This window comes from Emys orbicularis, chromosome 1 (assembly GCF_028017835.1).
Source record: "Emys orbicularis isolate rEmyOrb1 chromosome 1, rEmyOrb1.hap1, whole genome shotgun sequence".
In the NCBI taxonomy this organism is placed as follows: domain Eukaryota; kingdom Metazoa; phylum Chordata; order Testudines; family Emydidae; genus Emys; species Emys orbicularis.
Genome location: NC_088683.1, coordinates 30020511 through 30037288, shown reverse-complemented (window position 1 = coordinate 30037288; position 16778 = coordinate 30020511). Strand labels below are relative to the sequence as shown.

General features: G+C 39.1%; 1 protein-coding gene across 1 annotated transcript in view; it reads left to right on the top strand.

Moving 5' to 3' along the window:
- Positions 1 to 4798: 4798 nt before the first annotated feature.
- Positions 4799 to 16778, top strand: part of ATXN7L1 (ataxin 7 like 1) — a 128864-nt gene continuing 116884 nt past the window's right edge. Inside the window, exon 1 of the mRNA XM_065397602.1 lies at positions 4799 to 4888. The gene's annotated coding sequence lies outside the window, so the exon portion shown is untranslated. The remainder of the gene's footprint in view (positions 4889 to 16778) is intronic.

Below are 16778 nucleotides of genomic sequence, written 5' to 3'. Positions count from 1 at the left end.
CCACTGATGCCAAGAACTTCCCCCGAACATTTGGAATTGATTAGATGCAGTGTTCAAAAGTTAGTGTCATTGAGATGAGTGTAAGGCTTTTGCAAGCTTGGCCAACCAGCTGCCAGAAGGAAATGGAAGGCTGCAGTCTTGTTCCAGACAAAGACAATGGCCAAGTGCTTTTATCCATCAAAGAAATAGCCTGATTTTTGGCAATCGTGGTGTCACAACCGGGGCATGGGTGGTCTGACCTCATAGTCAGAACAGGAGTCAGGAATCAGGCCAGGTCAGATACCAGGAGGTCAGAATCCTAGGCAAATCAGAGGACAAAACCAAGAGTCAGGGGTCAGGAGACAGTCAGAGTCAGGTTACCAGGAGATCAGTAGCAAGTAGAAGGAGCAGGTATTGAAGGGGAAACAGTCTGATGCAGGGAGATCCCAGTTGCATGGACAACTTCCTGTTCCTGTGCTGGGTTTATAAAAAAGTAGTGACTCGATCAGGACTGCCAGCATTCTGCCAATCAGATTCCAGGCCTGGTGTCCTCTGTCAGAGTTCAGCTTCTATTCTGTCATTTGCTAACAGGTCACTGGATAGCAAATTGGAACTTACTAGCCTCTAAGAGCCCTATGGACCAGAGGTCAAGACCTGTAGTCCCTGACACATGGTTATTTATGGCAAACATGGTTATTTACATTGAAAAAAGAAAATTCCTGTTCACACTAGACCACTAAACTATGCAAGCTACATCTGTGTTTAAAAATGTTTGACACAAGGTGAGTGAGGTATCATCTTCTATTGGACCTCACACACTTTGAGTACCTTTCCCAGACCTGAAAAAGAGCTCTGTGTAAGCTCAAAAACGTGTCTCTTTCACCAACAGAAGTTGGTCCAATAAAAGATCTCACCTCATCCACCCTGTCTCTCTAATATCCTGGGACCAACTCAGCTATACCAACACTGAAAACATTCAACGTTTGTCAAGCACATTCCGCCCTTTGGTGCCATAGGAGGCATAGGACTTTTCTGTCTCTTTCCTCTGCACTTTCTGTGCAACTCGTTTCACCCTTTTCTCCACTTTTGCCATCTCAGTACTACAAAAACTGCTATTGGTGCAATGTACTATTAATAGTCCCCTCATTCCCCATTTTGCCTCCCCAATATTGTGTGTGGTGGAGATGCAATTGCTTCTCTGATAACTGTGACCTGGCCTGGTTTCTAATTCTATCATGTCCTTGGATAGATTCTTGGAGTATTAACTCCTTCTGTTTTTTAGTAATTTCTCACAGCTGGACTTCTACTAACATAGGTCCCAGAACTGGGCAAGTTTTGAAGGCCTAGTATACGGGATGTATTCTGAGGCTTAAAAAAGCTTAAAGAATTTAGAACAGTGACAAAATGTAACTCTTAAATATTATCTATACCTTTTTATTTGCCAAGTGATAAGTCTCTCTGTGTGTGTGTATCTGTTTTTTAAAGTATGTAGTGTTGTTGTAGCCGTGTTGGTCCCAGGATATTAGAGAGACAGGGTGGATGAGGTAATATCTTTTATTGGACCAACTTCTGTTGGTGAGACACATAAGCTTTCGAGCTTAAACAGAGCTCTTCTTTAGGTCTGGGAAATTCAATCAGAGTGTCACAGCTCAATACAAGGTGGAACAGTGTGTTTAGCACAAGTAGTTAACATACATTTCAAGGGATCATGCAAGGTGAAGTGGCCCATTAACACCACTCCAGACATAAGGGGGAAAGGAGGCGGGCGGGGGGTCATTAGTGGGTTATAGATTGTTGTAATAGGCCATAAATCCAGTGCCTCTATTCAGTCCATGATTTTTAATGTCTAGCAAAGTTATGAATTGAAGCTCTCCGGCTCTCAGACTTTGAGGATGAGGACTGGTAGGTCAGATATAGAGTGACCGCTTTTTGAGAAGTGTTCACTCACAGATGATGTTTTTGTCTTTTATCATTTTCCTGTGTGAGTTCATTTGAGAGCGTAGTGACTGTCTGGTTTCACCCACATACTTGCTATTCGGATATTTAGTGCAATAGATGAGGTACACCACATGTTGTGATAGGCATGTGAAGGACATATGGAGCTTGAAAGCTGTGTTGTGGAGGGTGTTGATCGTTGTAGCAGTGGAGATATGTCTGCAGGTTTTGAATCAGTTGCTCTGGCATGGTCTGGTGCCGCTTTGAATTAGCGTATCCTGGTGTGTTGGGAGCTTGCTTCTAATGATGAGCTTGGAGAGGCGATGCAAGAGTAAGAATAATTTTTTTTTTCAAAACTCTTATAAACTTTATAACGAGGATGAAACATTTCATAAATGTAATGCAATGGATGATTCTTGAGCTGAGAGCTTGTGCCAAGTTTCAGACTGGTGAGGGAATCCTTATCATGGAGTTACAAGGTTCTGACAGTGGGAATCTACAAATGGAGAATCAGTAGCAAAACCCTGGCTTTAGCATTGCTATATCTGTACTGCAATGTAAAGTGTTTGTAAGATCAATAACTTCAACCTCAGGCTAAAGCAGAAGGAATGGCCTCCAGCGTTCTTAAAATTATATAACTGTATTAGATGTGAGATTAAAATAAAATGGCCTGCCAAATTGTTCTTTTATCAACCAGTAAAACGAATAGCTGTGAACAGGAACAGGGCTTAGTATGCAATGTTGGTCCCATCTGCACTAAAACTGTAACTAGTTAGGGGGTTAAATCACAACATGGTTTATTTATAGTGTGGACAGGGCCTAACTGTGTCCCAGTAACAAGGCTAAAACCTTGGAAAGTATAAGGCTTTAGAATGGTTAAGGGGCCACGGTTAGGTTTCATCTGAACTATAACCTTTGACCATGTTGTAACCAGATCTCGTGACTTTGTAATAGCAGTATAGACTGGGGCTTTTGCTTTCCTCCACATCCTGGCCTTTAGTATCTCTTCTTGATTTATATTGTCTATCACTGAGGGGGGCCTGGTTCTGGCCAACCATAGTTGAATCAGGGTCTTTTAAAGTCCACTAACACCGCTCCTTTATTGAATCATGGAGAGACTGCTCTGCTCTGCTCCATCCCTTGCTCTCTGAGAGACTGAAAATACTCGCTCCCAGCCCTTTCGACCTGAAGAGTGATATTAGTCCTAGGCATCGAACTGTGGGCTTTCCCACAGGGCAGTGCGGAACGTGACACGATTTTTAACGAAAACATACCATTCTGGCACTACCATTATCAAGAAACAATGAAACAACTTTGGTAATATATTAATTCACCCACTGAAAAAGCTACTTGTTTGAATAAAGATAAGTTATAAGACTTGCAGACAGGTCACAAGTATATTAGAGAATTGATATTTAAACATTCATCTGTTTATCATTCTCAGCTGGTATTTTGAGTGTTTCAGAGCCATTTAATTTTTGTGGTGGTCCTGCACTAGAAGGTTTTGTTAATGTTTAATTTTAATTTAAGTAAATGGAGTTTGTTTTTTAAATGGCAAAGCAGTGCTGAATTGAAAGCTAAATTTAAGGAACAGAAGCAGCATTTACAAGCTTTCGAGTAGATCTTTCAGATGCAGTAAGTAGTGTTAAGGCACCATCATGTGACATCTTTGAATAAGTAATGGACCTGTCCTGAGGGGTAGCATGGACCACAGTTGACATTGTTGATACTCAGAGAGGCATTTGACAGTCCAGCAGTGCATTCATTGTTTGCCCAAAAGAATCTACCATTACCTACCTACGAGGCCTTTCATTTTCAGTTGTTATTTTTTTAAACTTCAGAAAGTTCTCAGTGTTTGTTACAACAATTTTTAAAAATGGGTGAAAATGGATGTACAGTTCTCTGGGTAAATATTGAGGTTAGTGTTGCGGGTGGGAGAAGAGAGAAAAAAGCCACAAATAGAGAAAAGTAAGAGTATTAAGTAATTTAATGCTGTGGTTTATTTCATGGACTGCTCATTAAAAGTATGTACACCTGCATGTGCGTTTGTGTATCTCTTCCAGTACTTTTTCTTACTTTAACTGACAGCCTCGCATTTACACTTAGACTAATTTATTATTAACATAACCGTGTCTACCTAATGTAATGTATTGGATTGTCTTAACATAAGCAATATTTTCATGTACTTGAGCAGTACAAATTTGGGTGAAAATCGGTAAAAATAGTAGCTTTTGTAAAAGCTGGGAATTTTTCAGTAAAAATCAGTAAAACTGAAAACAAAGGGCCTCATTTACCTAACACTGATAGATTTAATGGAGTTTCCCAGTTGGTCAATGGAGAATGCTACTTTGGAGATCCTTGGCTCCTGAGTTCTATCTCTAATTCTTAAAAAGTAGAATCTGCTAATAGTCCACAGAGAGCCAAGCTCTTAAGCCATTAGCTGCTGCAGAACTCATGCTCCTTGTTTGCTGAAATAATAACAGAAATTAGAGATGGGAAAGACCTATAAATATTTCATTTTGTGAGTCCTTTCCCAGTGCAGGACTGTTCCTTACAACGTGTTCTTGAGTGCTTTGTTCAGTATTACATTTATTTCCAATAAGTATTTAGACAGGAGTGCTTCTTCTTGTATTCTGATTGTCAGAATAAGATGTTCTGTCCGCAGCTTAAATAAAGGATCATAGAAATTAGAGCTGGCAAAGATCTATTTTGATAACATACCACCAACACTGTCCTTACAGAGAATATTACGTAGTTTTTGTTTTTACAAATATAATACTAGTAATCCTACAGTATCTTTAATTTCTTTTAAATATACTCTTAACGCATAACTTCTAATACTTGTATATATTTTTTAACTTTCCCACAGATATGCACTTATTTGGCCATTATCCAGCTCATGACGATTTCTATCTAGTAGTGTGCAATATCTGCAATCAGGTAGTCAAGCCACAGGTTTTCCAGTCGCACTGCGGTAAGTGAAAATTTTCATTCCTGGATTACAGTGCCAGATCAGTGTATGGTTCTGATAAGAATCATTGCGTACAATCATGACAGAGGCATTGCAAAGGTAATCCTCTTGTCATCATGTCTGTTTTCAGTGCAGAACGTCACAAATGCCTGAAAGCAGCTATGAGTTTCTTATAGGGAAAGTTAAAATAATTATCCCAGAAGCTAGGCTTCTCAAATTGAACCTATTATAACAAATTAGATAATACCTGTAACTAGATACTAACTAGACCAAAACTATTTTGATGTAACCTTGAACTGGTCTCTGTCAAAGTTGGGCAGTTGGGTCACTTGTAACCAGAACACAGAAGGAAAGGTCTCAAGGATTTATATTTAGGAAGTTTGAAATGAAGGTTGATCTGTTGCAAGTTGCGTGTATACAACAAAAGCTTTAATAATACCAGGAGTTGTAGAAATGTGCAAATACTTTTTCTAAATTAGCCTGCTAATGGTAAGATTACAAAATGTATCCTTATTTTGATATCTGAAATCAGAGCTCATTTTGTTTGAAAAGCATTTTTTATTTCGCTTTAGCAAGCTGCTTTTGGGCATTTCCTGCAAATCTTCACCCCAAGTTCTAGTCTATAGTTTATTATTTGTCCATTGTTTTGATTTATACAAATAAAAGGCAGTGGCCGGGCTTGGCCAGGACACTAAGCTGATGAGCTTTCTATGAATTCCTGAAAGCTTTGTACATTTTCCTCTGAAACTTCAACTTAAGTTAGTTTTTGAGAGAGGATTGCAGAACAATGAAAAGTAGCTAATACTGAAGGAGGGATAGGTGAAAATGCATCAGAAAGCAAAACTGAAGGTAACCCAGTCAGTTTTTACTTTTTTCTGTCGCAAACAGAGTTCATAGATCCTTTGTATTGTTCAGTCTTGTATGCAGGAAGCGATTCAGTAAGTGGAATTCTGCAGCAGAACTGTAGAACAGGAAATGTAAAAATACTACCTCCACTTTGGAGGAGCACTTACTAAAAGTTAACTACAGAAATCCATCTGTGTAAGACCAACTGGAAGCAACTGAAGTCATGTTGCAGGCAGTTAGGTGCCACAGATAAGCATGGTAGGTTCTTACCAAAAGAATTGTGAAACAAAGCATAATAAATGAATGCCACATTGAGTATCTTATGAAAAGGACAAGATCTGAAAACATGAGGATCTTGGGGCTCCAGTACCAACATCATGTGAAAATTCAAAACCTAGATGCATGGGTCATGAACGTAATTATTTTTAAAGGACCAATTCCAGGGTTGTAACTAGTAATTTTTCTTGAACGAACACACTCCCTCCCCCCCCCCCCCCCCCCGTAGCCTACAGCCTACGTTATATTTGTATTTTCCCAAGGTAAACAGGCTTCTACACACATGGTCACTGATAACATGTATACATTAACACACTGATAAAGTGTGTTAATAAAGGCTTGATGCAGAACAATTGTGTATGCTGCAGAATTGCCACACAAGGATAATAAAAAATTATTTGCTGTGGCATGCATGATACATGCTGGCCTTCAGCCATGACATGTTGGCCTGGAGTAAATATGAAAGATGGCCCTCTTTCTATTAAGCGAACATACATGATCCCTGTTAGAAACAAAATAAAAACAACCCTAAAATCAATAATCTGATTTCTCCATCTGATCACTGAAGTTTCAACAGAATTATGCACAGGGCCGGCTCCAGGCACCAGCGAAGGAAGCAGGTGCTTGGGGCGGCCAATGGAAAGGGGCGGGACGTCCGGGTCTTTGGCGGCAATTCGGCGGCGGGTCCCTCAGTCCCTCTCTTCCTCTTTGAGCTGCCGCCGAATTGCCGCCGAAGAATGAAGTGGCACGATTGAGCTGCCGCTGAAGTGCCGCCGATTGGCTTTCTCTTTTTTTTTTCTCCCCGCTTCGCCACTTGGGGCGGAAAAACGCTGGAGCTGGCCCTGATTATGCAGCAGCAGTTTCTGAAAGGAATTGAGTGTAAATGGCATAAATCCAGTGTTAGCCTGCATGTCGGAGAAAACTGACCAGATTAAAAAGATTTTTTTGCCAAGAAAGTAGTAGAGTCCTGTGGTTTCCCCATCAAGATGTGAGTTACATATATGAAAAAATGGTATTTGTTCTTAGGGACATGGGTGCAGCAAACTGTATGAGGAAATCTAGTAGAGTAAACAAGGGAGGAATCTAATAATGACAAAAATACTTTAAAATCAAAAGCTACATTCAGATCCTTAGAATTAGTACAGGGGATATTTAAGCATATGATACTACCATAACAGAAACTATGTCCTATGCTCCTCAGCAAAAAGGAAAACATTTGTCATTGAATGGCAAGATGCACCGGATTTTATTCATGTCTGAAGGGTATCTGTCACATGGAAATACAGCATGGTGAATTCAGTAACAAGGAAAGTAAACTATGACAGGTAAATTGTAAAATGGAAATTAGGAGGGTCAAGAGGGAATTTTAACAGCTAATAGCCAAAGCTAATCAGCAAACAACAAGGAATTCTTCAAGTATGTCAGAAACAGGAAGACTCCAAGAAGGTGTTGTGAGCAAGACACGAGAAGTCATTCTTCCGCTCTACTCTGCTCTGGTTAGGCCTCAGCTGGAGTATTGTGTCCAGTTCTGGGCACCGCAATTCAAGAAAGATGTGGAGAAATTGGAAAGGGTCCAGAGAAGAGCAACAAGAATGATTAAAGGTCTTGAGAACATGACCTATGAAGGAAGGCTGAAAGAATTGGGTTTGTTTAGTTTGGAAAAGAGAAGACTGAGAGGGGACATGATAGCAGTTTTCAGGTATCTAAAAGGGTGTCATAAGGAGGAGGGAGAAAACTTGTTCACCTTAGCCTCTAAGGATAGAACAAGAAGCAATGGGCTTAAACTGCAGCAAGGGAGGTCTAGGTTGGACATTAGGAAAAAGTTCCTAACTGTCAGGGTGGTTAAACACTGGAATAAATTGCCTAGGGAGGTTGTGGAATCTCCATCTCTGGAGATATTTAAGAGTAGGTTAGATAAATGTCTATCAGGGATGGTCTAGACAGTATTTGGTCCTGCCATGCGGGCAGGGGACTGGACTCGATGACCTCTTGAGGTCCCTTCCAGTCCTAGAATCTATGAATCTATGAATAAGGTCAGTAGATCTGCTAGACTACCATAGAGTAAAAGAGAGAAACCCTGTGTAGTTAAGGCCATTGCTGAGAAGCTAATTAGTTTTTGCCTCTGTAGTCACTGTAGAGGAATTTTGAATACCTACCTAGCCCTATTCTTTGTGGATAAAGATGAGTCACTGTAAGAAACTGAGCGAACAAAAAGTGCTGGAACAAAATGATCATTTAAAAAGCAACAAGTCGCTAAGGCCAGAATTCTGAAGGAACTTAAGAATGGAATGGCTGAGCTGGTAACAAAAAAAGTATATATAATTAAAATCACGTACTATACTTGAAGACAGAAAGTTAGCTAATCTGCTTTTCTTTTAAAAAGGTGCTAGGGATGCCCCTGGGAACTACAGACTTTTGAGCCTTACTTCAGTAGTAGGTATAGTACTGTTATAGGTATATAACAAACAAAATTATAAAACATTTTGTATGGTAAGGTAGACACAAAGCAGCATAGCTTATATAAAGGGTTTTTTGCCCGATTCTTTTTGAATGATTTAAGACAGTCAGCAAAATAGTTGACCAAGTAAGGATGGTCTTGTGGTTAAGGCACAAAATTGGGACTCTGGATATATTGATTCACATCTCTGGCACAGACTTCCTGTGTATCTGTGGGTAAGTCTCTTAAAATGACTGTCATCCTTGCAATAGCCCTGTGATGTAAAGAAGTATTATCCCCATTTTACAGATAGGTAACAGGCAAAGTTTACTGTTTTGAGGTGCTCGGATAGTATCTCTGTAGGTTCTCATTATTTCCGAATGTGATGATTTTTAAGAGAGTTTAATATAGTCCCTCGCAAGAAGTTAAGAAATCAAGTCACAAAATGAATGGTTAACTTGTTTCATAGATTAAAAACTGTCTCTGAGACTGAAGATAAATATCAGGAAACATGGCCAATTTTAAACATGAAAGGAGGTTAACAGTGGGAAGCCTCAAGATTCCATAACTAATATCAGTGTTTAGTTTATTAATCATCAAGACAATGATGTGAAGTTGGCAGAATTTGCAGATGACACAATCATTTAGATAAGTCAACTAGAGAATAAGAAATTCCAAAGAGACCTAAAGCTAGGCAATTAGACAACATGATGGCACATGAAATTCACTGTAGATAAGTGCAAGGTAATGCTCATTGAAAGGGGTAATTTGAGCTCATGGTGCACTTTGGGTCCTAATAAGTTATCACTCATGAGAAAAGAACTATGTGTCAGTATGCATAGCTCAATAAAAACTTCCGCTTAGTGTGCGGCAATGATCTAAAAAAGCAACAAAATGTTTAATTAACTCCATTATAAGAAGGAATGACACTATTTGAAAATATTATATCACTGTCTAACTTTCCAGTGTGCCCTCACGTAGAATACTATACTTGATTCTGGACACCTCCATCTCAAGAAGGATATAAATGAAATATTGTAGAACAGGCCCATAGAAGGGCAACAAATACATAGATGAATGTGAAGGTTTCCGTTTGAGAAGAGACTAAAACTATTAGGACTAGTTTGTTTAGAGAGGAGACACATAAGAGGTGGTGTGATAGAAGTATATATAATGAGTGGCATAGAGAAAGGCAGTTGGGAGCCCCAGGTCATCCATATAAAAAATATATTTAAAAAATCTAAGAAAATTTAAAACAAATTTAAAACTGATAAAAGTACTCTTTTATACAAGGCATAATTAACAAGTAGCACTCATTACCACAGGTTGTTATTGAGGCCAGTAGTTTAGTAAGATTCAAAAAAGGGTTGGAGTTATGTTAGATATGCATTTACACTAGCTAGGATGAAATTGATTTATAAAAATCTCATGTGATTAGACAGAAGGCATCTACTAACTACTTGGGGCTAGGAAGAGTCTTTTCCAAAGGGCATGTCATTGCAGAATTGTCCGTTATGTGGGGGTTTACACTTTCCTCTGAAGTATCTGATACTGGCCACTGGCAAACAGGAAATTGAAATAGATGGGCCATTGGTCTGCTCTGGTGTTGTAAATATTTACCCTTTTTCAATATTACTTTATTTTGAGTTCTGGAAAGCCTTGGAACTAATTTGCTGAATCAAATATGTTCAATTGCAGTGTGTAGCAGTGTGCCCTGTTCTATTCTGTCTGAATTCAGAGACACTGAACACCTCACTAGGAGGATATGAGGATACTTTACACTGTTCAATTGAGTTTAAAACATAGGATCTTGCATGTCATGAGCTACAGCTGTAAAGGTGTGGAGGAGGCAGAGAAAGGGGAAAACAAATCACCATAGAGGCCACTATTATTGTCTTTCTTAGGTACGCAGGAAAAAAACCAGCAGAACATTGGTTTGTAATTTTTGCCTTTTTTCTCCTTACTCCTCCTCCACACTAACTGTAGGACATCTGTATAATTTAAACCCTGAATTTTATTAGGTATTTTGCATTACTAATTTTCTAATCTGTAGATTCATTTGAGCATTTTTTATTATTATTTATTTTATTATTTTCATTTATTTTTTTAATTGCAATTTTAGATTATTGTAATGTGACCGACTGGGAGAACCCTCTGTTTTTCATGTGGTGGAAAAACTCACCTGAAAAATACTCAATTTTGCATTTTTATTTAAAAATCTTAGTAAAAAGGTTTTTGTTTTTGTTTTTTTAAATGTTGGTAACTACACTGTTGTTTTCAAATAAATAGTTTAAAGGCATTATTATAATGTTCGGTTCAGAGATTGAAAAAGGCAAGTTATAGTTAAGGTGTTCAGTTTTCTCTTCTATTTTTGGATTTCTTTAGGAGTCTCTATTACAGTTTCTCTGTGTTCTTATTGCCACTTACTGTAGGATTTGCCTTTTACTACTGACAGAGAAACAGAGTGAAGCTTGGGGTTCTCACCAGGTTTTTTCTTGTCTTGTGTTTCTGCTATTTTCCCTCTTTAATATAATTTTAAAAACTAAATATCGGGGGAGTCATAGTTGCAGGGGTTAGGGATTGCAGCAGACCATGATGTGGAGGTAATGGAGAGGAAAGTACTATCTGGATGAGAGAATGTGTGTGTGAAACTAAAGCATAACTGAAACAAAAAATAGACTTGGCTTTTATTGACAAATGCATAATAGCTTATATAGCTACATAATTGAAATACATTTTTGCTTGGGTTGCTCTTCAGTTTCAGTATTCCAGGTACTGAGGTTCATGCCAGTTTTGCTCTGAAACCATTTGCAAGTGGCATCCTATCAGTCAGAATGTGCCGTCAATCCAGGCATTGAGCCTGTTGTCTGCTCGTAAATGCCGTTGTCCTAAATAACGAGTATGTTGTACTATTGCACTGAGTTACCCAGCTTTAGACTTTTAAAACTATTTAATCTGTGTACATTATATGCATAAATATCCAGTGTTGCAAGCATATAGTTGTGGCTACTTCTGCATAAAGTAGTTTTAAATGATGTCAGCTAGTTGTGAGACTGGTAATGTAGTTCAGTGCACTTTACCATATGGAAGTCAGACGTTTGATACTGACATCTTGGCTATTATATGCTGGCCGTAGTGGCATCTTGGAACACACTTGGGGGCACCACTACTCCTTGTGGTGGTGGATGGGTGGGCGTCATGTCCTCAATGCACTCTCTTTCTAGACATCTGTTTTTGTAGAAGATTTTTTTGAGCTAGTATTCCACGGTGTGAGAGGTTTGTCCACATGACTTTCATTAACTGGAATCCTGTTCATTTGCCCCTTATTAAATAAGATTGGATTCTTGCAGTTTCCACTAGATGTCTTTCTCTCCCTTCCCCCTTTTCTTTACAGTCCTCAGCCGGTTTTAAATAATCGAAAACTGGGGTTGTAATAGAAAATTAAAGAGAAATAAATGTAGTTCCAATTATCAAAAACAATGAAATGATGATCCTAGCAATAACAGCCCTGTAAGTCAGTCTTTCTCTTTTAAATGAAAATCTCTCTTAACAGGTGGCAGTGGAGCCATGAACAACAAGCAGAATAGGTTTATAAAAAGAATAGAACTTGTCAGACGAATTTGATGACTTTTTTTTATGATAAAACAAACTTAGTGAATGAGGGGAAAGTGGTAGATATAAAATTACTGGAATTTAGGAAATTATGTGATATAATGTCTCAAAATCTTACATTCAAAACTGACTGAAGGAACTTAGTGTGGTGATAAATGGTGAAGTATCATGTTTGGGGAGATGTGGATACTGCAGGGATCAGTTTGGGTTAGCAATGGTCTAGAAGAAGGAACTACTAGCAAATTAAATCTGTAGATGGTAATAGTTTACAGATCTATAGTGCCTTCCATTCAAAGATTTCAAAGCACTTTACGGAAACTGAGGGACAGAGAGGTAAGGTGACATGCCCAAGATTGCACAGGAAACCTGTTGCATAGCTCCAGACAGAGTGCAGCTCTCGTGCACTTCAATCCTTTGCTGCAACTGCAAGAATACCCTATCCCTAAAGGGAGATGGGCAGAAAATAAAATTAGCCTCAACTTGGAAGAGAAACCAGCTAATAACATGTGAGGAAAAACTAAATTGAAGCATAGATATTCAATTGGAGGGAGAAACTTAGAAAGCAGTATAATGAAAGATTTTGGATGAGAACGCTGGGGGAAAATGAGGTGTAAGTTTGTAAAGCTATCTGAAGTTGTATGCTATGGAGTAGTAACTACACCTAGGGTATGACTGCCCCTGGAAATACTAAGAAGCTTGTTATCATAAATGTATTGATTAACTGGCGGATGCTCAGAGAAGAGCAACAAAACTTTTTAGGGAGTTGTGGGGACTGATTTGAGGAAAGATTGAGTTACGGTAAATATATTTTGCTTGGCTAAGCTCTGGATAGGTGCCCCCTTTTAACTTTTGTACGAATCTAAATAATATATAAATACAAATATATTTGTAGACTGTGAACACCAAAGATGAACATGAAATGTTTAGGCTAATAAATGGTGGCAATTTAGGAGTTGTTAAACTGAAATTTAAGAAAGCAAAATTTAGGCAGGCAGACTATCGAGAAAAGCTTTCCAGCAGTGAGATCGGAGGCTGGGAAGTAGTTTCCAGGGAAGTGGTGGAAGTCCCATTACTTAGGTAATTACAACGAGGCAGGACAAAATATTAGTAAGTGTACACTGGAGAACAGTCCTGCTTTGGCAGAGATGGACTAGATGACCTAGAGGGTCTTCTCCATTATTTACTTCTGTGGTATGATTTTATTGTTCTGTGCTTCCTATCTGCAAGGTCATTTTACCATATACCTCTAATTAGGGGCAGAGACTCTCATTATATAAGAGTATAATGACAAGACAGGGAGATCATGCACACCTGATTTGTCACTCTCTAATTATGAAAGTTAGGGTTGGCATACCTGTTTTTCACAAGGGGTGCGTAGGGGATAATCTTTCATTTGATCTCTTTGCTACAGAAACATTTTTTTAAAAATATCTAGGACACCCTACAGTAGTCTAGAATATAAAATCTTTTTTCCCTTTCAAATAATTACTTATATCCTCAAAGAGATTATATTCTGAATGCATGTAAGATTAGCTAGTTTGCAGAGTGATGGTGGTACAGTAGAATTTAATGAACTGTGATTCAGAGGAAGAAGGCTGAGCTGTAAAATGAATGAGGAATGGTTCACTCTCCATACATTGAACTAGAACAGTGACTCTTGAGTGCATCCACTGTGACTTCTGGGGTCCCAGAGCCCCTTCTCCAAACTCCTTGCTGCGGCCCCTGGCTCTGCTCCCTGAAGCAGTGCCCAAGCCCAAGGTGGGCCTGGTGATATTTCATTATATTTTATTGGGCTGCTGCCTCTGGCTGTGGGAAGGAACCTGCCCTCTCTCCCCACCCCCTTTGGCTGATTGTCAAGGGGGCTCTGGCATGCCCTGATTGGCCAGACCTCATTGTTTCCCGGCTTGCCTTCCATTGAAGGGGAGTGTCACCTGACCAGCTCTGAAATAATCACCTTGTAGTGGGAGGAGCAAGGCAGAAGCGGGAAGATGCTGTCCAGGAGAGACTGCATGGTAGTGGTGCTGCTGCTACTGCTGCTGGGGAGCTGAGTCCCAGAAACAACTCCGGGGTAGTGTCAGCCAGGGAGTGCAGGTGCAGGACGGTGTACACGCTGCAGTGAACTTAGGGGCCCAGCTAGGAGAGAGCACAGGTGGCAGCAGTTGCAGGGACATGGAGGACCATGGAGCACAGGGACCAGGGACAGGCCCAAGGAGCAGACTGAGTGTGTGGCCTCCAGAAGCCTCCCCAAGGGTTCCAGCTAGGAGGAACCCACTAGTCAGGGCAGCCCCAACCACAGTAGCAGCTTCACATTTTTTGTGTGCCACTATGGATATACAAAACCTTTCTGCTGAAAAGGAAGCATAGAAGTGACCAGCTCACACTGAATCTAATATGAGTGACATAGGTAACTCTGACTTGTCAGCACCACCTTCTGCAAATCTCAACCGTGACATACACGAGGAAAAGAAGAGGAGTACTTGTGGCACCTTAGAGACTAACAAATTTATTTGAGCATAAGCTTTCGTGGGCTACAGCCCACTTCTTTGGGTGTTTTAGAGTGAGTGGAAAGACAAGTATTTAGTTTTGTTGGAACCAAATTCATCTGAAACTATCACGATTCGTGCAATATGTAAAACAGTACTTCATCAGGTGAAATCGTACCCTGGGCAGCGTCATTATAAAACTCATGAATCAGAAGTAGAGAAAAACTATAGTGACATTTTTTTCCATAAAAAGCTCTTGGGTAAAATCAGAAGTGAGATGCTTCAACAACGAAAGAAACTAAAGGACTTTCTTCCCCAAAATGATGAATTCCATCTGGCAACACTCAAGGCAAGTTATTGCATTGTGTTGCATCACAAAGCATTTTCAGATGGTGAATTCGTCACATCTTTAGTACTTTTTGTTCAACAGGAAAATCAACTGTTTTGTGATAGCCCTTTAATCAACCAATTAATTAATTAATTGCATATTATTCTTTACAATTATTTTATTTACGACACTTCCAAATGATCACGTCACTAGGCTGTCACTAATATAGTATTTTAACTGTCAAAACGGCGGCCTCAGCAAACATTCATTTGAGAGCCAATGAACCAGAACATAACTATTTTTTATTTCTCATAAGCATTCTGATATTATCAGTGTCATATTTTGTTAGAAACAGCATCAAAACTGTGAAAAAGTAAATCTAGCAAGTGTATCATCTCTACTATGAAATTACTGTTTTCTGTAATTGTTAATATTTTGTCCAGTGTATTATGACCTTTGTCAAGGAAAGAAAAGCGCTTGTATCCTTGATGAAAAAGGAAGTTTGATGGTTTCTCATTCTTACATGGTGTTTTTCATTAATACATATCATCATTTAATTACCTTGTCAAGACTTGCAATACAAAGATGTTAAGCATAGGCCAATTTTTTTCTTTTTGTATTGTCATGTTGAGGCTAGATTTTCACTCCACATAAGACTGAAATAACAAAAACTAGCCTCATTCCACTTGCTTTATGTCAAGTCTGGCAGAGTTGGTTGACATTTAGTTCATAGCTGCCAAGAGCATGCACTAACCTTACTTTTTTTGGGGTGTATTAATTTTTAACTTTATGTATTCTGGATAATTTAGTACGTATAGGGTTTTTTTGGGGGGTGTGCATGTGTTTTGTTTTTTGTTGGATTTTTCCCCATTATTTTTCATTTCATTTACGTTGAATTAGGAATTGTACAAGCAATTTCTCTCTATGAGAGAAAGATTGAGAAGGTGAAATCTGTTCCTGCCTGAGGCCAAGGCATTGGGCTGCAGCGCAAGCCCCCCACCCACAGCTCTAGCCTGGGGTTAGAATGCCAGCTAAAGGTGTGGGGTGTTTAGAACCATTACATCTGCAAAATCCCAGATTGCATAACCTCTTATTTTGGCTGGCCCCTATTCAGCCCTCCAAGCTGGCCTGCATAAACCAAAAGCCACCTGCTTCAAAACCCCCCATTCATGCATAGCCTGGCTGCAGGATTTAAGTGATCTTGAAAGCCTTGCACAAGCCATCCATATCTGCATTAAACTAATATGGGGCGTTTTGAACTCTACATCATAGTAATTGCGTGGGTGGGAGATCGGTATCCCTGGTAATTTGTGTCTCGGGCAAGGTTTTTAATAGAAATTTAGTTTTAAATAGTACCCGGCAAAAAGGATTTCTCTCTGAAGGAGTATCCATTTATAGGACTCAGCTGTTGAAGTTCAAGGGTAGCATTAGGTTTAAGTTTAATCTCCTGTACATTATAATTTACAGGCTGAGTTTAGAGCATCATACTTTCAACTGTTGTTTGACAGAATAACTGTTGCTTTTGGGGAAATAGAAAAAAAATTCTCTGGCAAATATTGAATTATAGGCAGGGCTGTTGACACCCCTATTATTAAAGTTGCACAACACACCCCATTATAAGACTGATTTCAGATAATGCATACACACAAGTAGGCCAAATTAAGGTTGCACAGGCAACCTCAATTTTGGCATTTCCTAGCTTTTGAATGCTGGACTTTGCAAACTTAATGTTCTTTTAATCTAGTTGTTGTGTATAATGTTACAAAAGTCAGTGCAAGCTTCCATTTTAAAGGCAGAATCCCACTGAAATCCATGTTTTTATTGGTTTAAAATTTAATCACTTGCTATGTTTTACATGCCAAATATATTCTTTCAGATAGCAATTATTTGGAATATATATATATATACTGT